The 26282-nt window shown below is 46.9% G+C and overlaps 1 pseudogene across 1 annotated transcript in view; it reads right to left on the bottom strand.

The window, feature by feature from the left end:
• The window catches only part of LOC104588148 (CBS domain-containing protein CBSX5-like), a 70577-nt pseudogene that overhangs the window by 43530 nt on the left and 765 nt on the right, over nt 1-26282 (bottom strand). Inside the window, exon 2 of the transcript XR_016080051.1 lies at nt 19968-19974. The product of XR_016080051.1 is annotated as a CBS domain-containing protein CBSX5-like (transcript). The remainder of the gene's footprint in view (nt 1-19967; nt 19975-26282) is intronic.

Below are 26282 nucleotides of genomic sequence, written 5' to 3' on the forward strand. Positions count from 1 at the left end.
TGGAGTATTCGGAACCGATTTGGTTGGAACCCGATTCAGCACGTAAATCGCAGTCTCTAATGCGTAACCCCAAAAGGATGTGGGTAACTCTGAGTGTATGAGAAGCGACCGGACCATATCTAATAAGGTCCTATTCCTCCTCTCTGAAACATCGTTAAGTTGTGGTGTGGCAGGAGGAGTCAATTGTGATACTATCCCATTTTGCCTTAAGTAGTCCCTGAATTCGTCAGAGAGATACTCGCCACTTCGATCTGATCGAAGGGCTTTAATTTCTCTCCCTAACTGTTTCTCGACCTCTTGTCTAAACTCTTTGAACTTTTGAAAGGATTCAGACTTGTGTCTCATTAGGTACACGTAACCATATCGTGAAAAATCATCTGTGAAGGTGATGAAATACATGTGTTGATTTCGTGTCCTAACACTCAGGGGACCACATACATCAGTATGTATTAGGTCAAGTGTGCCTGTACATCTTTCAGGCTTACCGTTAAATGGTCGTTTCGTCATCTTGCCTTGTAGGCAAGGCTCATAAGTGGGAAGATCTTCTACAGCTAGAAAATCCAAAGGACCATCCTTTACCAACCTTGTGATTCGATCAACACCGATGTGGCTAAGTCGGTAATGCCACAGACACGTGGGATTAATTCTATCACGGGCTCTCTTCTTGGGGATTTCAGCTGACGTAGTTTCGGTTATATTAGTTTATAGAGAAGGATGTAGAACATAGAGACCGTTCTCCAGTTCCCCGTATGCGATGAATCTGTTATTTTTTTTAATAGTAATCGTATTACTAAAGAAGACAGAATAACCATCTGCACACAGTTTTGAGACAGAAATCAAATTTCTTCTTAAATTTTGTACATAAAGACAATTTTTCAGTACAATTATTCCTTCTCTAAAACATAATTCCACGGTTCCTATGGCCACGGCTGCAACAGTTGCAGTAGTCCCCAAGTAGAGTGTTACTTCTCCTTCACTCAGCCTTCTGCTTACCTTGAACCCCTGCAGTGAGTTAGACACATGAGTTGAAGCCTCGGAGTCAATACACCAGGACGCAGAAGCTACCAACAAATTGGTTTCTATAACACAAGTTTCGAAATTACCTTTCTTGGATTCCAAGTAGGCAGGACAATTCCTTTTCCAGTGGCTGGTCTTCTTGCAAAAATGACAGGCATCTGATGCCTTGTCCTTCCTCTGTTTCTTGGATTTGGCAGTCTTTTTCTGGGGCTTTCTCTTCGCCTTTCTTTTCTTGCCCGATTTGCCAGTTTCAACAAGCATGGCAATGGGCTCATCCTTTTTAATCAATTCTTCGGCCCTCTGCAACATATTGCTGAGTTCCTGCAAATTGACGTTCAGCTTGTTCATGTTGTAGTTCATGATGAATGGATTAAAGGATGGAGGCAGAGAGTCGAGAATAGCATCGATCTGAGTTACCAGATCCAGCCCGGATCCAAGAGCCTCTAGTTCGTTGATATAGCCCATCATCCGGAGACAATGGTCGTGAACTTGTTGGCCCTTGGTCATCTGCGCGGCCATGAACTGTTTCAAGACCTTCTGCCTTATAGAACGATTCTGCTCTTCGTACATTGTCCTAAGACTGTCCAATACGTCCTTAGCAAGTTCGATCTGATCGAACTGCCTTTGAATTGGATTGTTTAAGGAGGCAATGATATAGCAGCGGGCAAGGGAGTTTTTCTCCTCCCATTCTTGGTATTCTCTTCTTCGGGCCTCAGAAGCCCTATCCCCCGGACGATCCGGGGCAGGATTCTTGGCTACCTTGTCCAATTTCTCAGAGGTTAAGACTAACATAAGGTTCCTGTACCAGGCAGCATAGTCTGGGCCCTTCAACTTGTTGTCATCAAGTAGCTTTGCAAATGATCCGTTTGCCATTTTCTGATAAAAGAGCAAACATCAGTCCACGACCTAATTTGATTCATGTTCATTTCATAGATATGGATTTTAATCTACGATCCATTTCCATTTATTCATCTCTAAGATTTCCCTCCTTTCTCAGTGACGGAGACTACGGGTTGTCTCTAGAAATGTGGGAAATCACATAGGGTGCATGAAGCCAACTGTTTCAGCTGCATAACCCCACCACCTTTCTGTGAAGGATCATATCCACTCATCATATGAGTTTTCCCTTTGGCTTCTGTCAGATAAGGTTCAGAGCCGTTTTCAGGTAAACCTTTCTGTCCAGTGAGTGCTTACCCATCATATTCGTGAACGCCAAGGTACCATGAGAGAGTTCCCATTTTTTGGTGAAGCCTCTCCCACATCGGTCTATGACGCCCCTATCATCTTATGAAACACTTAGACAAGCCCAACAGCAAATGGATAGCCCATTTTCTGGTGCGTTTCCTCATTACTGAAGGACCCATCCTCGTGCTAATGATGGAAGGCCTTTAGAGAGTTCATCATATGAATCTCCCTATCACATGCACTCATATCATTTGGAGGGAACAGATAATTACGCCCTAGTTCTATCTTTAGGTCAAACCAAAGTGGCTCCCACTGACTTTCATAAAGCCAGATTTTGGTGGGCCTAAATCGGCTAGGGTTCCGCACGAGACCTCATGATGAGGTGTGGGGCCCACCACTGAGGGAGGTCATCCAATGACCAAAAGGGACACCATGGCAATGATGTGCATTCAGCCTTGGTGTGCGAAAGAGCCACTGTCGATTGAGCATGGGCCAAGTACTTATGGCCGATGTACGTAGCACATCACACATCCATACATCACATGCAGGGATAAATTGATCCAATCAATTAATTATCTGTAAAGCCCATTTGAAGCCCATTTTAAATCCATAATATTAACCATTAATATTATTCAGGTATATGGGCCGAATGGTTCAACCCATATAGCTTTAAGGGTTAAGTGGGCTTTTAGCAGTTTTAACTGTTTAAAACTGGGCCTTTACAGGTTGGGCTGAATTAACCATTTAATTAAATATCAATCCTTAGGCCCATTAGTGGGAAAATTAGGGCTGACTTTCACCCTTGATTAAACCCTAGATTCGGTCCAAATAGTTTGAACCAATCTTCGTTCGAATGGGTCTAGGGTTTGATCTTCAATTAAATCTTTAATTCAAGAAAATAATCTAAAATTAATTACTGATAAAAGAAAAACAACAATTAGCAAATCAGGGCTGTTCGCACAATCCATCCTGCAAAACAGAGGTTAGATCACAGAATGCAGTTTCACAAACTGCAAATCACAGATGGCGATTCTCCCATCTGCGAAATCTTCTTCTCTGCGAAATCTCCCTTTCTGCGCCGCCATCTTCGATCCATAATTAAAATAAATAGAAATCCTATTTCTATTAATAATTACAACAGATCGAATACCTATACATTGAGTCTAGAAAATAAAAAAAAAAATTATTTACAGACCAAATGTGATAAATAAATCAAGAAACTGCAAATCTTGCAGGTTCCCTGCGCAAACCAAGATTTCGATCTCCTCTTGTACGAACAGCCCATAAATCAAGAAAATCATAAAGAACAATTCTAAATAATAATCAGATTTATATAAAATTAATTTCAGATTATTCGCCCATTAATTTTGGGAACAAAATTTCCCAAAACCCATATCTGCGCAAATCGGGTAGAACACCTTCTGCCCATTTGCGCAGGTTCAGATATGAAACTAGATCGTTCAAGATTTGAACCATGGCTCTGATACCACTGAAGGGATGAGAGATCCATCCTATGGATGCCCAAAAATTGCGGAATAAGGGGCGAATTTCAAAAATTTTTCTCTCCCTTCAACTGGGAATCGTATTCCCTATTTAGAAAATCATATTTTCAAGGATCAATCTTGAATCATAAACTGAACCAGATCTGAACCAAAAAGGAGTGGCAAGGATTATACCTGATACGGAGAAGTAATATCTCCCAACGAAGGTGTTCACGCCCAAGGAAGGATCCAAAGACTGCTCCCACTGAAGATGGCGCAGTGCAGGTGGAGCAGAATCAGCAGTGTTCTTCTCCAAGAACTCTGTCCTTCACAAGAATTAGCAAGATGGTACGTGAGCACGGCTTCCTTTCAATCATTTCTCAAAGGACTGATGTCAAGATCCAATCTTGACTTCTCCCACAAGTGGAGATCGAACGGGCAAACAGGGCGGCAAGAACAGGAAGGCGGCAAGAGAGTATTTGCAGAGAGCAGAATTCTCTCTTCTTGATTTCAGCACTAAAGAAAACCTGATGATCTGTGTGTATTGTGTCTCTAAAGGCTGCCGCCCCCTTCTTCTTTTATAATCTTAAAGGGATCAACTCCTAATCAGATCAGGAGTTGCTAATCCAAATCACATTTGGGTTAGAAGTCCCTTTAAGTGATAAGGGATAATCCTTATCTTATCTGGAGATCAGATCAGCCATCTCCTAATCTGATTAGGAGGTTTCCAGATCTAAATCTTATTTAAATCTTGGACTCTCTAAGTGGATAGGGTCTAACCCCAATCCTATTAGCTGATCCACTTCAGATTTCGCCCCTTTATTAACTAAATAAACAGCCCAGTTCGAAATGGGCTTTAGGCCCATTAAGCTTATGTGCTCACTTAACCCTCTTAACTGCTGCCCAGTTGGGCTTCCTTGTATGGCGTGGGACCCAAGCATTGATCTACACATCAGCCACATGGGTTCGGCCCAGCCTTTGTTACAAGGCCTGGCCGAATACACTGTTAAAGATAGTGCACCCCCTGAAACCCATCAAATGGGCTCTACGGGCCCAACACTTACCCTACGAGGTCCCTGGGCCAACCCACCTTGTAACACCCAGGGACTATGGGCAGATGCAAGATTAGCCCATCAGGTATTATCCTCAATGGTCTTACACTTAACCTCTCAGCCCATAATGATCATACACTGCCCGACAAGAAAGGACCTCTCCCTCGGCTGCAAGGAACAGTGTTGCACTCTCCACTCATATGGATCCCGGGAATTAAAACCTTCTTGCAAACATTTTAGAAACCATAATATATGTATACTTTTATATCCTATATAAAATACATTTGCAAAACAAATCTCAACGGTTGAAATCAGCTGCCGGCAGTCTTGGTTTCCATCAGTGAGAGTGCATCCCCGATCATTACCTTTGTCCGACAAAGGGGTTGATCCTGTCACTATGATCACCCACTCAGATGAATTCTCGGACTGTCCCAACATACCTAGGTTTTGACCCCCGCTAAGGATCTCACTGATTGGTATATCAAAGATAGCCCAATCCGGCACCTAGTTCAGTATCATAATCGAGTCTACGGGTTGGGTGTAACTTTCCAGTTTTGCCCATCAATCTCCAAGGTCCAGGGCAATACTGGAAATCTGGTCCAGTTCAAAGATTCAATTAATCCTACACTGTATATGCCTAGGGTCTCACCCTGGCAGCTGAGACAGGCCACCCCAACCGAATTGGTGGCACTACAGTGTCAGCCTTGTCAGGATAGGTCTCCCCAGACCGACCCACTGGCTGTGAACATTCTAAACTAACACGAGTCTCACTAAGTGTCCAGTTTAAGGGTATTACATAGAAACATACCAAGGGGACATGAATCATATTTGTATCTTTATTCATTTACAATAAACTCATAAAGTACATCATTCTAATTGAAGCTAAGGGCATACAAAACTGTCTAACACACCAAACCTGCTGCGAAGCCTACTGAGCCTGCTACTAAGAGCGCTGCCGAGGCTCGTGCTGCAGAGGCTACTGTCGGGGCTCGTCCTGCCGAGGTGGCCGCCGAGGCCTCTAAGAGTTCCACTCACGACGTGGAGATGACGGCATCCAGCTCAGAGGGCCAGGGGAGTCAAACTGTTATGAACCCCCAGTGTAGCCTGAATAAGAGCAAGCTGGCTGCATTCCCGGGGGAGGTCAGCGAGTGGGCCGAACTCACTACTGGTCAGCTCGGCGCCCGAGCTGCCACTCATACTATGGTGGTGAGTCTTTCTTCTCTCTCCCCTCCCTTTTTTTTTTGATTTCCCTCTTGATCGGTTTCCCTTTTGCAAGTGAACACCGCCATTCGCGCCTTGACCCTTCAATCAGATCGGCACCTAAGGCGGGCTTTAGAGTTTGAGAAGTCATCTCGCGCAGCACATACTGAGTTGAGGGCAACTCGTTGTCTGGTCCAGCGCCTAGAGAGTGACGCCTCGGCTCAGAAGAGCTTCATCGAGTTGTTAATGGCAGAGAAGGGGGAGCTGGCCCAAGACAAAGACAAGCTAAGGGCCGAGGTGAACGACCTCAAGGTCGGTCAGGAGGCCTTAGGGCTCGAGGTGGACAGCCTCAAGGCTGAGCGGGATGCCTTGAAGCTTGAAGTGCAAGGCCTCAAGGAGGCGAAGGATAAACTGGAACATGAAGTGGGGTACCTTCAGGAAGACATAAGAGAGAATATTGCAATCTTCGAGGGTGCTCTCGAGGAGGCCAAGACTCAGGCCGTCATTGACTACATCAACTCTTCAAAGTTTGACGACGTGATGAAGGAGGCCTACCGTAAGGCCTTCAAGCTTAGTCGATGGCTGATCAGTCAGCTCTACCCCGACCTAGATACAAGCGCCATCACCACTTCACGAATCACTGACGACATCGTGCATTAGTCAAAAGATGATCCAGATTCTGAAGACGAGGGCGTCGAAGATGAAGCAGAGGATGCTGGCCCAGTTACTGCCCCCGAGGAGGTCCCTAACAGAGGCAACGAGCTTCCGAAGTAGTTTGCTCCCTGTATTTGTAAACTTAACCTCCCTTGTAATCAAGACGTTCTTAATGAAATTTGTGTGCCAAACTTCTTGTAATGAAGAGATTTTTTCTTTCTTTTTGCCAAGAGTTCATGTATTTTATCTTGTCGGAGTGGTCATTCGCTCCGAGCTGTTAGCCTACTGTATTGAACTTCCGAAGTGGGTGTTCCTTAATCGGCCATCGTGGCCCCGAACTGTTTAGTAGGGGTAGCCTCGTGTATGCCGGGGTGAGGGATATAGTAGGGCGCATGCCCGACCAGTCTGCACCCGAGGTAGCCTGCTGTTAGTTGTCCTTACGGGTTTAACTCTTCGCATGCCAGGGTAGGCTATTTGTCGTAAGGTTTGTGCCCGAGCCGCCTGCACCTCAGGTGCTGCAAGTACTTAGTTCGTGCTGATGGGGCAACTTAACTTTGTATACTACCAAGGTTCCTTCATTGGCTTGCCATTTCAGCCCTTAGGCTGGAGGAGTGGCTCGTGGCTCACTTTCGGAGTCTGTCCATGCCACAGAGGCGACTGGGTCCTGTTGTGCCGAGATCATATTAGCTCGGTATTTTGACCCTTAGGCTTTGAGAGTGGCTCGTGGCTTACTCAATTCTTACAGATAGTATCGTCTTAGCTTGACAATATTCCATGCTCGAGGTACTTGTTTCCCTTCGAGGGTCTTGAGCTCATAAGTTCCTTCCCCGAGCACTCGCTTCACTCGATAGGGACCTTCCCGGTTGGACCCGAGCTTGCCAGCGCTGGGCTCAGGAACCATAACTTTACGAAGGACCAGGTCACCAATGCGGAGATTCCGCTTCTTGACCCTGGCGTTATAGTACCGAGCTACTCTCTGCTAGTAGGCTGCTGTCCTGATGTACGCGAGGTCCCTTACTTCGTCGAGTAGATCGAGGTTGGTACGTAGCCCATTTTCATTTGTATGATCTCTGTATGCTTGTAATCGTAGCGTGGGTACTTCGATCTCTGCGGGAATCACTGCTTCGGTGTCGTAGGTGAGATTGAAGGGTGTTTCTCCTATGGCAGTCTTCTCCGTTGTCCGGTAGGCCCATAGAACATTGGGTAGTTCCTCTGCCCATAGTCCTTTAGCTCGGTCCAGTCGTGCCTTTAGTCCACGGAGGATGGCTCTATTCGTGACTTCGGCCTGACCATTTGCTTGAGGGTGTGTGACTGAAGTAAAATTCTGTCGGATTCCCATGTCCTGGCACCAGTCTTGGAACTTGATATCCTCGAACTGCTTGCTGTTGTCAGAAATCAATACCTAAGGTAATACAAAGCGGCACACGATGTTCTTCCAAAAGAAGTTTTGGACATTTCGGGTTGTGATCGTTACAAGGGGTTCGACCTCTACCCACTTGGCAAAGTAGTCCACTACCACTACTAATAACTTCCTTCCACCCGTTGCTGGCGGGAATGGCCCGAGTAGATCGATGCCCCATTGTGCAAAGGGCCATGGGCTGGTGAGATACTCGAGGTCGGTAGTGGGTTGATGGTGAATATTGGCATGTCTCTGACATTAGTCACATTTTCTGACGAACTCAATAGCGTCTGCTTTCATTGTTGGCCAATAATACCCCTGTCGAAGTAGTTTCTGGGCGAGGGCCCTGCCCCCCAAGTGTCCGCCGCATAATCCCTCATGAGTGTCACGGAGTACGAGCTCAACTTCGGTAGGTCGTAGGCAACGCAGATAGGGAAGCGTGTAGGATCTCCTATATAGTCGTTCGTCTATCATGACGTATTTGGCTGCATGGCACTGCACCCTTCTGGCTGCATTGTGATCTGCAGGGAGGGTCCCGTGTAGCAGGAAGCTCGCGAGTGGGTCAACCCAGCTCGGCTCTGCTTGAACGACGGGAGCAACCTCTTCTGCCCCCCCGAGAATGCTAGGCCGGAGCAAGTCCTCATGGTGATGTCGTTGGCGCTGGCTAGTCTGGACAGGGCGTCGGCCTCAGCGTTCTCTGACCTTGGTATATGCCTGATGAAGTGTGACTGGAAGTTGAGCACGGCCTCCCTAACTTTGGTCAAGTAGGCAATCATGGTTGGCTCGCGAGCTTCGTACTCGTCGGTGACCTGGTTGACCACAAGTTGGGAGTCGCTGCAGATAACAATGTGCTTTGCTTTTACTTCTCTGGCTAGGGCTAGTCTGGCTATCAACGCCTCATACTCTGCTTCATTGTTAGACGCTGCGAACTCGAAGCATAGTGCGTACTCCAGTTTCGTGCCGCTTGGGCCGCGTAGAACTATTCCGGCTCTGCTGCCCTATTGGTTAGAGGAGCCATCTACGTAAAGGATCCAGGGCTCCTTATCCCAACTCGCGGTTGGCCGAGCTAGGAGAGATGCCACACTGGCTGCTACCTCACGGGGTAAAGACTCGATTGGCCTGAGAGCTTCAGGCTCACTCGAGCTGGGAGCCTTGTGCTCAACCGGCTAGGGGACTTCGAAGCTGAATGTGCATTCGGCTATGAAATCTGTTAAGGCTTGGGCCTTGATGGCAGTTCGCGGCTTGTACTGGAGGTCATACTCGCTGAGCTCAACAGCCCACTTCGTCAACCGACCAGAGGCCTCGGGGTTAAGTAATACTTACCTCAGAGGTTTGTCGGTGAGGACGATAATAGTATGAGCTTGGAAGTACGGGCGGAGCTTCCGAGCTGCAATTACCAGTGCGTATGCTAGCTTTTCTATCTCCGGGTATCTCGTCTTTGCACCCTAAAATATTTTGCTAACATAATAGATGGGTCGTTGAACCCAATCTACTTCCTTTATTATCACCGAACTGACCACTTCGTCGCTCGCCGTGAGGTACAGTTCTAAAACCTTGCCCTCCTCAGGTCGGGTTAAGGTTGGCACACTAACAAGGTATTTCTTGAGCTCGTCGAACGCGAGCTGGCAGTCTTGGGTCCATTCGAACCCTTTGCTCTTAATTGCCTTAAAGAATGGCAGACAACGGTTCGCCGATTTGAACATGAAGTGGCTCAGGGCGGCTATGCGGCCATTCAACCTCTGAACCTCCTTCAACTTCCGGGGTGGTCTCATATCTAAAATGGCCTTAATCTTATCCGGGTTGGCTTCAATGCCGTGCCGATTAATGATGTATCCTAGGAACTTGCCCGAGGTCACACCAAATACACATTTGTTTAGGTTCAGTCTCATATTAAACTTACGAGAATTTCAAAAACAGAATGCAAATCTTGTATTAATTCATGTGAGAATTGAGTTTTAACGACCATGTCGTCTACATAGCATTCTACTTTTCTGCCAATTATCGGCGCAAACAATTTATTTACAAGCCTTTGAAAGGTTGCCCCTACATTTTTCAACCCGAAGGGCATGACCTTGTAACAGTACAGGCCGAATTCCGTGATGAAGGCAGTCTTTTCTTCGTCCGCCGGGTCCATCTTAATTTGGTTATAGCCCGAATAAGCATCCAAGAAACTTAGCAACTCATGCCCTGAGGTCACGTCCACCAAGCGGTCGATTCTGGGGAGCGGGAAGTAGTCTTTTGGGCAAGCCCGGTTCAGGTCGGTGTAGTCGATGCACATGCGCCACTTTCCGTTGGCCTTCTTTACCAAGATGGGGTTAGCTACCCAGATCGGGTAGTGGACTTCTCTTATGAAGTCAGCTGTGAGGAGCTTTTCGACCTCCTCGTCGACTGCTTTCCACCGCTACAGGGCTAGGTTGCGTTTCTTCTGTCTAACGGGCCTAATTGCAGGATCAGTACTCAGCTTGTGAGTTATGAGTTCGGGGTCTATACCGGGCATCTCTGTTGTGGACCATGCAAAAATATCTATATTTTGAAGTAAGAAGCTTACTAGTTCGGATCGTAGGGTCTCCTGGACAGAAGCGCTGATTTGAAGCATTCGAGCTGGGTCTGCTACTGAGGTCGGGACCACGACTGTTTCTTCTGTGGACGTGGCTTGCTCTTCGCCTTGCTCCGTGGGCCGCTCCAGTTCGAGGTTGTCGGCCACCTTGGTTTTCCCCTTCAGGGCGGCAACATAGCACTTGCGGGACTCGAGCTGGTCGCCCCGCGCTACCCCCACACCGAAGTCTGTTGGAAACTTCATAGCCAAATGGTAAGTGGAGACCACCGCCCGTATGACATGGGTGATTGGTCGACCTATTATGGCATTGTAGGGAGAGGGGGTCGCGACCACCAGGAAGTCGTGTTTGAAACTGACCACACAAGGTCATGTGCCGACTTCTACAGGTACTGTTATTTTCCCAAGGGGACGGATTTCTTCTCCGCTAAAGCTCACCAAAGGAGTGTCTGTAGGCTTCAGGTCGCTTCTCTGCAACTGAAGCTGGTCAAACGCAGCTTTGAAAAGGATGTCGGCTGAGCTGCCTGAGTCAACGAGTACGCGCCTGACCTCGAAGTCGTTGATTCTTAGCTTTATTACAAGCGCATCATCATCGGGATAGTGGACCCCTCGCGCATCGTCTTCTGTGAAGAAAATTGGGTCTCCCATCTTCGGCCGCTTTGGAGGGTTCTTCTTTTCCCGGGTGGCCTCACGAATTGACGTCCGAGCTGCTGCTGAAGTGCAACCCGCAACGATCGAACCTCCCACTATCATGTGGATGGTCCCCCGAATTGGCCTCTCCTCTAGAGGCTACCTCTGCGGTTGTTCGGCCGGCCTGCTGCTGGACTTGGGAGCATCCTTACCGTGCTCCCCTTGTTGACCTGCTCTATTACTATTGTTATTATTATTTTGTACAAAGTTTCTTAAATATCTACGACGGATGAGCTCCTCTATCTCGTCGCGGAGGTTTTTACAACTCTCGGTACTGTGACCGTGATCTTTGTGAAAACTGCATTACAAAATCTTATTTCTTTCTTTGGGATTCCCCCTTAGACGGGGTGGTCATTTGACGTAAGGGGCGTCCTTGATGACCATCAGTATTTCGGCCTGCTTTGCGTTCAGTGGGGTGTAACCAGCTTGGTCCGCTGCAGGAGCTCGGAACAATTGACCCGGCTTTGCCCCCTGAACTGTATCCTTTTTCTTTCGGATGTCCCCTTGACTGGAAGGTTCTCCTTCTCTCTTTCTTTTTTCGGGCGCGCCCTCACCCTTTTGGTTGATCTCCTCTTCGGTGGCTATGAACTTGTCCGCAAGCTTCAGAAACTCAGTTATGGTCGCGGGCTGGTTGACGACCATGTGTCATTTGAACTTTTTGTGTGTCACGCCTTTCTTGGTTGCTGCAAAGCATACGGCAGGGTCGAGGCACGGTATCTGCATACAAGCATCGTTGAACCGCTTGATATAGCCCCAGATGGACTCTCCCTCTCTTTGCACTATGCTGAGGAGGCTTTCTTCAGTTCGCGGGCACCGTTTGATGGTGACGAAGTGGGACGTGTGTTAGACAGTTTTGTATGCCCTTAGCTTCAATCAGAATGATGTACTTTATGAGTTTATTGTAAATGAATAAAGATACATATTTGATTCATGTTCCCTTGGTATGTTTCTGTGTAATACCCTTAAACTGGACACTTAATGAGACTCGTGTTAGTTTAGAATGTTCACAGCCAGTGGGTCGGTCTGGGGAGACCTATCCTGACAAGGCTGACACTGTGGTGCCACCAAGTCGGTTGGGGTGGCCTGTCTCAGCTGCCAGGGTGAGACCCTAGGCACATACAGTGTAGGATTAATTGAATCTTTGAACTGGACCAGATTTCCAGTATTGCCCTGGACCTTGGAGATTGATGGGCAAAAACTGGAAAGTTACACCCGACCCCTAGACTCGATTATGATACTACACTAGGTGTCGGATTGGGCTGTCTTTGATGTATCAATCAGTGAGATCCTTAGCGGGGGTCAAAACCTAGGTATGTTGGGACAGTCCGAGAATTCATCTGAGTGGGTGATCATAGTGACAGGATCAGCCCCTTTGTCGGACAAAGGTAATGATCGGGGATGCACTTTCACTGATGGAAACCAAGACTGCCGGCAGCCGATTTCAACCGTTGAGATTTGTTTTGCAAAATATATTTTATATAAGATATAAAAGTATATATGTATGGTTTCTAAATTGTTTGCAAGAAGGTTTTAATTCCCGGGATCCATATAAGTGGAGAGTGCAACACTGTTCCTTGCAGCCGAGGGAGAGGTCCTCTCTTGTCGGGCAGTGTATGATCATTATGGGCTGAGAGGTTAAGTGTAAGACCATTGAGGATAATGCCTGATGGGCTAATCTTGCATCTGCCCACAGTCCCTGGGTGTTACAAGGTGGCTTGGCCCAGGGACCACTTAGTGTAAGTGTTGGGCCCATAGAGCTCATTTGATGGGTTTCAGGGGGTACACTGTCTTCAGCAGTGCATTCGGCTAAGCCTTGTAACAAAGGCTGGGCTGAACCCATGTGGCTGTTGTGTAGATCAATGCTTGGGTCCCACGCCATACAAGGAAGCCCAACTGGGTAGCAATTTGGAAGGTTTTTTGAGTACATAACCTTAATGGGCCTTAAGCCCATTTCGAACTGGGCTGATTTGATCAGTCATTTAAAGGGGGCGAATTCTGAAGTGGGTCAGCAAAAAGGATTGGGCTTAGACCCTATCCACTCAGAGAGTCCAAGATCTAAATAAGATTTAGATCTGGAAACCTCCTAATGAGATTAGGAGACAGCTGATCTGATTTGCAGATAAGATAAGGATTATCCCTTATCACTAAGGGACTTCTAACCCAAATATGATTTGGATTAGCAACTCCTAATCTGATTAGGAGCTGATCCCTTTGAGATTATAAAAGGGGAAGGGGGCGGCAGCCTTTTAAAAAAAAAATAATCAACAGCATTTCTTCTCTTAAAGAAAGAGAGATTAAGAGATTTCGTGCATACTGCGAATTCTCTCCTGCCGCCACCTTCCTGCCATTGCCATTCCTTCAGTTCGATCTCCAGTTCTTGGGAGCAATCAAGATTTGATTTTGATCTCAATCTTTTGGGGAAAGATTGGTTGGAGTTGTACTCACAAGCCGTCCAGTTGATTCTTGCGAAGGGTCAAGTTCTTTTGAAGAACGTTGTTGATTCTGCTCCATCCTTCACTGCGCCATCTTCAGTGGGAGCAGATTTTGGATCCTTCCTTGGGTGTGAACACCTCCATTGGGAGATAGTATTTCTCCGTATCAGGTATAATCCTCTCCCACTCCTTTTGGTTCAGATCTGGTTCAGTTTATGGTTCAAGATTGATCATTGAAAATATGATTTTCTAAATAGGGAATACGATTCCCAGTTGAAGGGAGAGATAAAATTTTTGAAATTCGCCCCTTATTCCGCAATCTTTGGGCGTCCATAGGATGGATCTCTAATCCCTTCAGTGGTATCAGAGCCATGGTTCAAATCTTGAACCAATTTGTTTCAGATCTGAACCTGCGCAAATGGGCAGAAGGTGTTCTACCCGATTTGCGCAGATATGGGTTTTGGGAAATTTTGTTCCCAAAATTAATGGGCGAATAATCTGAAATTAATTTTATAAATCTGATTATTATTTAGAATTGTTCTTTATGATTTTCTTGATTTATGGGCTGTTCGTACAAGAGGAGATCGAAATCTTGGTTTGCGCAGGGAACCTGCAAGATTTGCAGTTTCTTGATTTATTTATCACATTTGGTCTGTAAATAATTTTTTTTATTTTCTAGACTCAATGTATAGGTATTCGATCTGTTGTAATTATTAATAGAAATAGGATTTCTATTTATGGATCGAAGATGGCGGCGCAGAAAGGGAGATTTCGCAGAGAAGAAGATTTCGCAGATGGGAGAATCGCCATCTGCGATTTGCAGTTTGTGAAACTGCATTCTGTGATCTAACCTTTGTTTTGCAGGATGGATTGTGCGAACAGCCCTGATTTACTGATTGTTGCTTTTCTTTTATCAGTAATTAATTTCAGATTATTTTCTTGAATTAAAGATTTAATTAAAAATCAAACCCTAGACCCATTCGAACCAAGATTGGTTCAAATTGTTTGGACCGAATCTAGGGTTTAATCAAGGCTGAAAATCAGCCCTAATTTTCCCACTAATGGGCCTAAGGATTGATATTTAATTGAATGGTTAATTCGGCCCAACCTGTAAAGGCCCAGTTTTAAACAGTTAAAACTGCTAAAAGCCCACTTAACCCTTAAAGCTATATGGGTTGAACCGTTTGGCCCATATACCTAGATAGTGTTAATGGTTAATATTATGGATTTAAAATGGGCTTCAAATGGGCTTTACAGATAATTAATTGATTGGATCAATTTATCCCTGCATGTGATGTATGGATGTGTGATGTGCTACGTACATGGGCCATAAGTACTTGGCCCATGCTCAATCGACAGTGGCTCTTTCGCACACCATGGCTGAATGCACATCATTGCCATGGTGTCCATTTTGGTCATTGGATGACCTCCCTCAGTGGTGGGCCCCACACCTCATCATGAGGTCTCATGCGGAACCCTAGCCGATTTAGGCCCACCAAAATTTGGCTTTATGAAAGTCAGTGGGAGCCACTTTGGTTTGACCTAAAAATAAAACTAGGGCGTAATTATCTGTTCCCTCCAGATAATATGAGTGCATGTGATAGGGAGATTCATATGATGAACTCTCTAAAGGCCTTCCATCATTAGCACGAAAATGGGTCCTTCAGTAATGAGGAAACGCACCAGAAAATGGGCTATCCATTTGCTGTTGGGCTTGTCTAAGTGTTTCATAAGATGATAGGGGCGTCATAGACCGATGTGGGAGGGGCTTCACCAGAAAATGGGAACTCTCTCACGGTACCTTGGCGTTCACGAATATGATGGGTAAGCACTCACTAGACAGAAAGGTTTACCTGAAAACGGCTCTGAACCTTGTCTGATAGAGGCCAAAGGGAAAACTCATATGATGAGTGGATATGATCCTTCACAGAAAGGTGGTGGGGTTATGCAGCTGAAACAGTTGGCTTCATGCACCCTATGTGATTTCCCACATTTCCAGAGACAACCCGTAGTCTCCGTCACTGAGAAAGGAGGGAAATCTCAGAGATGAATAAATGGAAATGGATCGTAGATTAAAATCCATATCTATGAAATGAACATGAATCAAATTAGGTCATGGACTGATGTTTGCTTTTTTATCAGAAAATGGCAAACGGATCATTTGCAAAGCTACTTGATGACAACAAGTTGAAGGGCCCAAAATATGCTGACTGGTATAGGATCCTTATGCTGGTCCTTGCTTCTGAAAAACTTGACAAAGTGGCAAAGAATCCTGGCCCGGAGCGTCCGGGAGATAGGGCTTCTGAGGCCCGAAGAAGAGAATACCAAGAATGGGAGGAGAAAAACTCCTTTGCCCGCTGCTATATCATTGCCTCCTTGGAAAATCCAATTCAGAGGCAGTTCGATCAGATCGAACTTGCTAAAGACGTATTGGACAGTCTTAGGACAATGTACGAAGAGCAGAATCGTTCTACTCGGCAGAAGGTTTTGAAACAGTTCATGACTGCACAGATGTCCAAGGGCCAACAAGTTCACGACCATTGTCTTCGGATGATGGGCTATATCAACGAACTAGAGGCTCCTGGATCTGGGCTGGATCTGGTAACTCAGATCGATGCTATTCTCAACTCTCTGCCTCCATCCTTTAATCCATTCATCATGAACTACAACATGAACAAGCTGAACGTCAGCTTGCAGGAACTTAGCAATATGTTGCAGAGGGCCGAATAATTTATTAAAAAGGATGAGCCCATTGCCATGCTTGTTGAAACTGGCAAATCGGGCAAGAAAAGGAAGGCGAAGAGAAAGCCCCAGAAAAAGGCTGCCAAACCCAAGAAACAGAGGAAGGACAAGGCATCAGATGCCTGTCATTTTTGCAAGAAGACCGGCCACTGGAAAAGGAATTGTCCTGCCTACCTGGAATCCAAGAAAGGTAATTTCGAAACTTGTGTTATAGAAACCAATTTGTGGGTAGCTTCTGCGTCATGGTGTATTGACTCCGGGGCTTCAACCCATGCATGTAACTCACTGCAGGGGTTCAAGGTAAGCAGAAGGCTGAGTGAAGGAGAAGTCACACTCTACTTAGGGACTACTGCAACTGTTGCAGCCGCGGCCATAGGAACTGTGGAATTATATTTTAGAGAAGGAATAATTGTACTGAAAGATTGTCTTTACGTACAAAATTTAAGAAGAAATTTGATTTCTGTCTCAAAACTGTGTGTAGATGGTTATTCTGTCTTCTTTAGTAATACGATTACTATTAAAATAAATAACAGATTCATCGCATACGGGGAACTGGAGAACGGTCTCTATGTTCTACGTCCTTCTCTAGAAACTAACATAACCGAAACTACGTCGGTTGAAAACCCCAAGAAGAGAGCCCGTGATACAGTTAATCCCCCGTGTTTGTGGCATTACCGACTTGGCCACATCGGTGTTGACCGAATCACAAGGTTAGTAAAGGATGGTCCTTTGGATTTTCTAGCTGTAGAAGATCTTCCCACCTGTGAGCCTTGCCTACAAGGCAAGATGACGAAACGGCCATTTAACGGTAAGCCTGAAAGATGTACAGGCACACTTGACCTAATACATACTGATGTATGTGGTCCCCTGAGTGTTAGGACACGAAATCAACACGTGTATTTCATCACCTTCACAGATGATTTTTCACGATATGGTTACGTGTACCTAATGAGACACAAGTCTGAATCCTTTGAAAAGTTCAAAAAGTTTAGACAAGAGGTCGAGAAACAGTTAGGGAGAGAAATTAAAGCCCTTCGATCCGATCGAGGTGGCGAATATCTCTCTGACGAATTCAGGGACTACTTAAAGGACAATGGGATAGTATCACAATTAGCTCCTCTTGTGCAAACTACGCCCAACTTCTTTTCGACCTAGGTGCCAAGTTCCGGTACCACATGCGGGCTGCTCCCCTAAAAGTAGTGGAGAAGGCCACACACATGCACGACTCGCTGGCTCTCGCCAGGTGCATCTGTGACTGAAAGGCATCTACGTGGTCATTTGTGTGAAACGACCCGTCATACTTGTCAAGAGGGGGGAGCTTGGAGTCTTTGGGCATTGGGATTGCCAGGAGTTCGGAAGACAGGGGGGATGGAACTGAGAGGAGGGGAGCTTTGACTTCAACCGAGCTTACCTCTTCTTTGCCCCCGAGCACGAGCAAATCGCAGGTAATAGATCGACGACCTCGGCGGTGGCGTCTCTGCTTCTTGGTGGGCTCGGCGTTCGTGTTGCTCACCTCTGCGCTGTCTGGAATGGTCATGAAGTAGCCCGGTCTGCTGGTGATGGCTGCGGATAGAGGGGTCCTGTTTGGAGTCTGTTGCCAGGATCTCAAACCGGTTCTCAAAGAACGAGGTTTCAAGCTTCGACTGCCGAGGTGATATAGACCTGGCAAGCTGGGGTCTTCCCGACCTGTCTGCCCGTGGCGAGACCGGGGTAGCCGGTCTCTCTCGTTTGCCACGGGGGGAGGCCTGGATTTTTGGGAGGTTTCGAGGGGCCTCTCCTTGGCCAGAGGGGCGCTCGTCCTGGCGGCGAGACTTAGCTTGCTGCGAGGTTGGGTGCCGGGGCGGGAACTATGGCTGCTGAAGCTGAGGTTGAGGCAGCTGGGGAAATTGTTGCTGATACTGATACTGGGAGACCTGGTGCAGTACGTGTTGTTGATAGAGCTGAAGTTGTTAGAACTGTTGCATTTGGGCCTCCATGGCCCGCATGCACTGCATCAAGTCCAGTTGGTTCGGGCTGGTCGCTGGGGGCACGACCGAAGGTTCGGTGAACATTGTTCCGTCTGTAGCAGGGAGTGGGGCGATGATAGGTACCACTGTGAGAGGAACATTCAAGCTGGGGATTCCGTCTGCCGAGAGGGGGACAGTGAACTGTCCGATGTAGACCGTAGGAAGCTGGGGTTGTTCCCTGGAGTTATCCATTTACGCGCTTCGTCCAACGTTGCTAGAGGAAGCCATGAGTGCTAGATTTTTTCCAAGGAAGAAGAGAGCTATGAAAGTTTAGAGAGAAAGGCCTTTTGAAGCATTTCCCACAGACGGCGCCAAATGATGTAGCGCAATCCGATCACTCCTAGCTGGCACTCGTGTGGCTCCTGAGAGGTACCTGGGACGAGAGGGAGGAAGAAGTTCTCTCGGGGGTTTGCCCAACGGGAACACTCCGATGATTAAGTCAGTACTTTGTGCAAGAAGCGAAGGGAAAACGAAGGCTAAGAGTGAAGATTGCGCAAGTAATTAGAAGATACCTTGTTCCTTGAGAATAAGCCCCTTATAACTAAATTCCGTTGCTTCAGGCCCTCTGCTTCTGATAGGGCAAGTATAATCTTCACTGTCAGTCTGCCACAGCCGTTACTGGCAAGGCTGAGGTGGCACGCACGGGGCCATCATTGTAGGGTACGTGCCTGTCAGGTACGAGACACCTTTCTGAAGGTGACAGCTGCAGTGCTTTCTGACGAGGGACATGTCTGCTGTCCCCAAATTTTTTGGGCACGGCGGTCGAGCAAGAAGCCTTCCTGCGGTACGCCAAGCTACTCTTTCGTGAATTACTCTGTGCCGGGCTGTCTCTTGAGTGACGTGTTGTCCAAAGCAAGTTATGCCGAGCTGGATGACCCGAAGAGTCCATGCCTCGGGATTTCTAGAGATGGATCATCGTGTTCTTATCTGGGAGTGGCCCGAGGTCCATTGGGAGGAGCTCGGGCCTCAGGAGAGGTCAGGGCACCCCGAACTCTGGGAACCCCGAAGTGCCTTAACCCCGGAGAGGAGGTGCGAGTGAGGCGGCTTCTGGCGAGTGGTTCTTGAATTACTCTGTGCCGGGTGAAAGAATGGTAGGATCCATCTGATGGACGCCATAAAGGTTGCGGAATGGGTGGGGCGAATTTCAAAAATTTCCTACCTTCTCCCAACTGGGAATCATATTCCCTGAATTTAGAATACAATATTCAAGGATCTACTTGAACCCTAATCAAACCAGATCTGTACCAAAAGATAAATGGGAGGATTATACCTGATCCGGAGAAGCAGTATCTCCCAAAGTTGGTGTTCACGCCCAAAGAATGCTCCAAGATCTGTCCCTGCTGAAGATGACACAGCTGTGGATGGAACAGAACCAGCAGGGTGCGTCCTACACACTGGATCCTTCACAAGAATCCCCTGGATGTACTAAACACTGAATTCTTTCAGTCTTTCTTGCAAGACTGATGTCAAGAACTGGTTTCTTGACTTTCTTTTCTGCAAAGATCAAATCTTGCAACAATGCAGATGGCGGCGGCAGGAGGAGATTTCCAGAAACGAAAAGGCTGAACTGTTTTCTTTTCTGGAGAGAATGAGATCTAATCTCAATTCGCAGGAACCTTTCTTGCTTACCAGAACCTCTTGGATCGAAATCTGATTTCCCTGTCTTGGTTCATTCGAAAATCTCCTCTCTTTTCTTCTTGATTAAGAAATCTCCTAATTAGGAGTTATCCCAATCCAAATCAGTATTTGGATAGGGGATAATCTTAATCCCTTTCCCAGATAGAGTTAGCTTACTCCTGATCTTATCAGGAGGTTACCAGATTCAAATCTGATTTGAATTTGGTCTCTAAGAGTGGATAAGGCTAAGAGCCCAATCCTTTTTGCTAACTTCAATCTCAAATTCGCCCCATTGATGGGTGATCATATCAGCCCACTTCGAAATGGGCTTTTGGCCCATTAAGTATTCAGTGTTTAATTAGTTTCCAATCTGCTGCCCAGTTGGGCTTCTTTGTATGGCGTGGGACCCAAGCATTGATCTACACACCAGCCACATGGGTTCGGCCCAGCCTTTAATACAAGGCCCAGCCAAATTCACTGAAAATGTCAATGAACCCCTTGAGTCCATCGTATGAACCCTATGGGCCCAACACTTACATTAAGTGGTCCCTGGGCCAAGCCATCTTCTAAAAACCCAGGGACTGTGGGCAGGTGCAAGATTAGCCCATCAGGTATTATCCTAAATGGTCTTACACTTAACCTCTCAGCCCTTAATGATCAAGCACTGCCCGACAAGAGAGGACCTCTCCCTCGGCTGCAAGGAACAGTGCCGCACTCTCCTCTCACATGGATCCCGGGAATTAAAACCATTTGCAAACATTTTGAAACCGTACATATATATGTAAATATATTAATTTTGCAAAAACAAAATTCCAACGATTGAAATCAACTGCCGGCAGTTTGGTTTCCATCAGAGAGAGTGCATTCCCGATCATTACCCTTTGTCCGACAAAGTGGCTGATTCTGTCACTATGACCACCCACTCAGATGAATTCTCAAACTGCCCCAACATACCCAGGTTTTGATCCCCACTATGGATCTCACTGATTGGCATATCAAAGGCAGCCTGATCCAGCACCTAGTGAAGTGTCATAATCGAGTCTAGGGGTCAGGTGTAACTTTCCAGTTTTGCCAATCTATCTCCAAGGTCCAGGGCAAGACTGGAAATCTGGTCCGGTTCAAGGATTCAAGTAATCCCATGCTGTATGTGCCTTGGGTCTTACCCTGATGGCTGAGACAGGCCATCCCAACACTTGGTGGCACACCAGTATCAGCCTTGGCAGGATAAATCTCCCCAGACTTATCCAACGGCTGTGAACATTTAAAACTAACATGAGTCTCTACAAATGTCCAGTTTTAGGGTTTTACACAGAATTAAACCAAACAACATGAATCAAACATGCACTTTATTTATTTCCACTAAATAACAAAAGTACATCAAAATGATTGAAGCTAAGGGCATACAAAACTGTCTAACACCGGGCTGTCTCTTGAGTGACGTGTTGTCCAAAGCAAGTTATGCCGAGCTGGATGACCCGAAGAGTCCATGCCTCGGGGTTTCAAGAGATGGATCATCGTGTTCCTATCTGGGAGTGGCCCGAGGTCCATTGGGAGGAGCTCGGGCCTCAGGAGAGGTCAGGGCACCCCGAACTCTGGGAACCCCGAAGTGCCTTAACCCCGGAGAGGAGGTGCGAGTGAGGCGGCTTCCGGCGAGTGGTTCATCCGCCCAATTGCCGAGCTGAACTCGGTGGGACCTTCCCTCCGAGTTGTGGTCACGTTCGTTGCACTGTCATGCTGAGTCACTGTTTGAGCAAGGTCACCCCCACGTGTACCCGTATTGCGAGGTCGGGCCAAATCACCCTCCATCAATGTGGTTGTTCGATCGGCCTGCTGCTGGACTTGGGAGCATCCTTACCGTGCTCCCCTTGCCGACCTGCTCTATTACTATTGTTATTATTATTTTGTACAAAGTTTCTTAAATATCTGCGACGGATGAGCTCCTCTATCTCGTCGCGGAGGTTTTTACAACTCTCAGTACTGTGACCGTGATCTTTGTGAAAACTGCAATATATAATCTTATTTCTTTCATTGGGATTCCCCCATAGACGGGGTGGCCTTTTGACATACGGGGCGTCCTTGATCACCATCAGTATTTTGGCCTGCTTTGCGTTCAGTGGGGTGTAACCAGCTTGGTCCGCTGCAGGAGCTCGGAACAATTGACCCGGCTTTGCCCCCCGAACTGTATCCTTTTTCTTTCAGATGTCCCCTTGACTGGAAGGCTCTCCTTCTCTCTTACTTTTTTTGGGTGCGCCCTCACCCTTTTGGTTGATCTCCTCTTCGGTGGCTATGAACTTGTCCGCAAGCTTCAGAAACTCGGTTATGGTCACGAGCTGGTTGACGACCATGTGTCATTTGAACTTTTTGTGTGTCACGCCATTCTTGGCTGCTGCAAGGCATACGGCAGGGTCGAAGCGCGGTATCTGCATACAAGCATCGTTGAACCGCTTGATATAGCCCCGGATGGACTCTCCCTCTCTTTGCACTATGCTGAGGAGGCTTTCTTCAGTTCGCGGGCACCGTTTGCTGGTGACGAAGTGGGACGTGAAGGCTTGTGCAAACTACGCCCAACTTCTTTTCGACCCAGGTGCCAAGTTCCGGTACCACATGCGGGCTGCTCCCCTAAAAGTAGTGGAGAAGGCCACACACATGCACGACTCACTGGCTCTCGCCAGGTGCATTTGTGGCTGAAAGGCATCTACGTGGTCATTTGTGTGAAACGACCCGTCATACTTGTCAAGAGGGGGGAGCTTGGAGTCTTTGGGCATTGGGATTGCCAGGAGTTCGGAAGACAGGGGGGATGGAACTGAGAGGAGGGGAGCTTTGACTTCAACCGAGCTTACCTCTTCTTTGCCCCCGAGCACGAGCAAATCGCAGGTAATAGATCGACGAGCTCGGCGGTGGCGTCTCTGCTTCTTGGTGGGCTCGGCGTTTGTGTTGCTCACCTCTGCGCTGTCTGGAATGGTTTGTGCATGAAGTAGCCTGGTCTGCTGGTGATGGCTGCGGATAGAGGGGTCCTGTTTGGAGTCTATTGCCAGGATCTCAAACCGGTTCTCAAAGAATGAGGTTTCAAGCTTCGACTGCCGACGTGATATAGACCTGGCAAGCTGGGGTCCTCCCGACCTGTCTGCCCGTGGCGAGACCGGGGTAGCCGGTCTCTCTCGTCTGCCACGGGGGGAGGCTTGGTTTTTTGGGAGGTTTTGAGGGGCCTCTCCTTGGCCAGAGGGGCACTCGTCTTGGCGGCGAGACTTAGCTTGCTGCGAGGCTGGGTGCCAGGGCGGGAACTATGGCTGCTGAAGCTGAGGTTGAGGCAGCTGGGGAAACTGTTGCTGATACTAATACTGGGAGACCTGGTGCAGTACGTGTTGTTGATAGAGCTGAAGTTGTTGGAACTATTGCATTTGGGCCTCCGTGGCCCGCATGCATTGCATCAAGTCCTCCAGTTGGTTCGGGCTGGCCGCTGGGGGCACGACCGAAGGTTTGGTGAACGTCGTTCCGACTATAGCAGGGAGTGGGGCGATGATAGGTACCACTGTGAGAGGCACATTCAAGCTGGGGATTCCGTCTGCCGAGAGGGGGACGGTGAACTGTCCGATGCAGACCGTAGGAAGCTGGGGTTGTTCCCTGGAGTTATCCATTTCCGCGCTTCGTCCAACGTTGCAAGAGGAAGCCATGAGTGCTAGATTTTTTCCAAGGAAGAAGAGAGCTGTGAAAGTTTAGAGAGAAAGGCCTTTTGAAGCATTTCCCACAGACAGCACCAAATGATGTAGCGCGATCCGATCACTCCTAGTTGGCACTCGTGTGGCTCCTGAGAGGTACCTGGGACGAGAGGGAGGAAGAAGTTCTCTCGAGGGTTTGCCCAACGGGAACACTCCGATGATTAAGTCAGTACTTTGTGCAAGAAGCGAAGGGAAAACGAAGGCTAAGAGTGAAGATTGCACAAGTAATTAGAAGATACCTTGTTCCTTGAGAATAAGCCCCTTATAACTAAATTCCGTTGCTTCAGGCCCTCTGCTTTTGATAGGGCAAGTATAATCGCCACTGTCAGTCTGCCGCAGCCGTTACTGGCAAGGCTGAGGTGGCACGCACGGGGCCATCATTGTAGGGTACGTGCCTGTCAGGTACGAGACACCTTTCTGAAGGTGACAGCCGCAATGATTTCTGACGAGGGACATGTCTACTGTCCCCAGATTTTTCGGGCACGACGGTCGAGCAAGAAGCCTTCCTGCGGTACGCCAAGCTACCCTTTCGTGAATTACCTTGAGCCGGGCTGTCTCTTGAGTGACGTGTTGCCCGTAGCAAGTTATGCCGAGCTGGATGACCCGAGGTGTCCATGCCTCGGGGTTTCTAGGGATGGATCGTCGTGTTCCTATCTGGGAGTGGCCCGAGGTCCATTGGGAGGAGCTCGGGCCTCAGGAGAGGTCAGGGTGCCCCGAACTCTGGAACCCCGAAGTGCCTTAACCCCGGAGAGGAGGTGTGAGTGAGGCAGCTTCCGACGAGTGGTTCATCCACCCAGTTGCTGAGCTGAACTCGGTGGGACCTTCCCTCCGAGTTGTGGTCACGTCCGTTGCACTGTCATGCTGAGTCACTGTTTGAGCATGGTCAACCCCATGTGTACCCGTACTGCGAGGTCGGGCCAAATCACCCTCCATCATTGTGATGAAGACCATTGTAGATGATCCCAGACCAAACTAGTTAATAAATATGCTAAATCCAATCTTAGCAAGTTGTTGAGCAACATAACGCCCAAGAAACCCAATAGCTCCAAATACAATTGCAACAATGCCGCTTTCCAAATTGAATAAATATTTCAACTTAAACAACAAAAATGCAAATGGACCAAAATGAAAGTTTCTTTTTTGATAGGTAAATGAATGTTTATTCTTTTTGAAACTTACCCTTGTAGTCTAATGTCTAAACAAGTCCAAATGCATTAACAGTGATCAAACAGAGCAAACCATCTTTATAGGACTCTTCCAACCAAATTAAAAGGGATTAAATCTCTAAGTTTCAACTAAAAGAAAAAAAAAGTGGTAAAGAACATACGTCATAGATGATCTCCCACCAGTACCTTTGCAACAAGATGGGGATGGTCGATCCATACCGCGAATGATTAGTAACATAATCCGCATTTCCAATCAATATATCATGGTTTGAACTTATGGTTACAGAGATAAAATCCCACAAAAATCCAACAAAACCATTGCAGAAAATCAGGAATTTGCATTTTGTTTGAAATCCATGTTGTTTATGCAAATCCCTAAAGAAATGAAAGTGGGAGATAAATTGAAACCGTAAAGCATATATAGCGATGATAGACTATAGTCACCTGAGATTTGATGGATGGGTTTCTTGAGACGAAATCGCAGGTGAGGGCTTCAAGAACTGCTGCCCCAACCAACTAGTTGCAACTGTTAAAGGTGCATAGGTTGGATGAATGGATTTCTTGAGATGAAATCACTGGTGAGGGCTTAAAGAACTGTTGCCCCAACCAACCAGTTGCAATGGTGCTGAAGGTCCAGAGGTGTGGAAGAACCCTAAATGGCAGAAGGTTGGAAATGGAGAGACCGGCGCATTAATAGGACAGGCTTTCCTTTTCGGTTTTTTGTTTTTTATTTTTGACACAAATATTAAATAATAAATAAAAGGTTGGAGACGGAGAGACGGACGCATTAATGGGACAGGCTTTCCTTTTTGGTTTTTGATTTTTTATTTCTGACACAAATATTAAAATAATAAATAATAACTAACGAAAGAATAAAACATTTGGAGTTTGGATGCAAGGCGCTTTATCTGGGCCAGATGTCAACACGCTATTAGGTGCTTACTTACTGTGCTCACCTAAAGTGCTTACTACATCCGAACCATCCGAACCAAGTTTACTTGATACTAACGACAAGCAAAACAATAAGGGAAGGAATAAAAGTGAGTACAGTCAATAGTACTCTGTAAATAGTAAAATAGTACTTTGAGCACAGTCCTCTGTAAATAGTACTTTAAACACCAAAGAGAAACCATTAGTTCAACCACTTCGTCTTCTCCCCAATAGTTCAACCACTGTTCGAAAATAGTACAGTGTTCTTCCTTTTCTGTAAATAGTACTCTAAACACCAAACCCACTTTCTTTTTTTATGTAAATAGTACTCTAAACACCAAACCCATTGTTCTTCTTCTTATTATTATTATCATCAGTATTTTGTTTTCGATCTGTTATTGTTTATCAATAGAAATAGAGAAACAAATAAATGGTGAGCGG

The sequence above is a fragment of the Nelumbo nucifera genome, chromosome 1 (assembly GCF_055504915.1).
Source record: "Nelumbo nucifera cultivar China Antique chromosome 1, China Antique-T2T, whole genome shotgun sequence".
Lineage (NCBI taxonomy): Eukaryota > Viridiplantae > Streptophyta > Magnoliopsida > Proteales > Nelumbonaceae > Nelumbo > Nelumbo nucifera.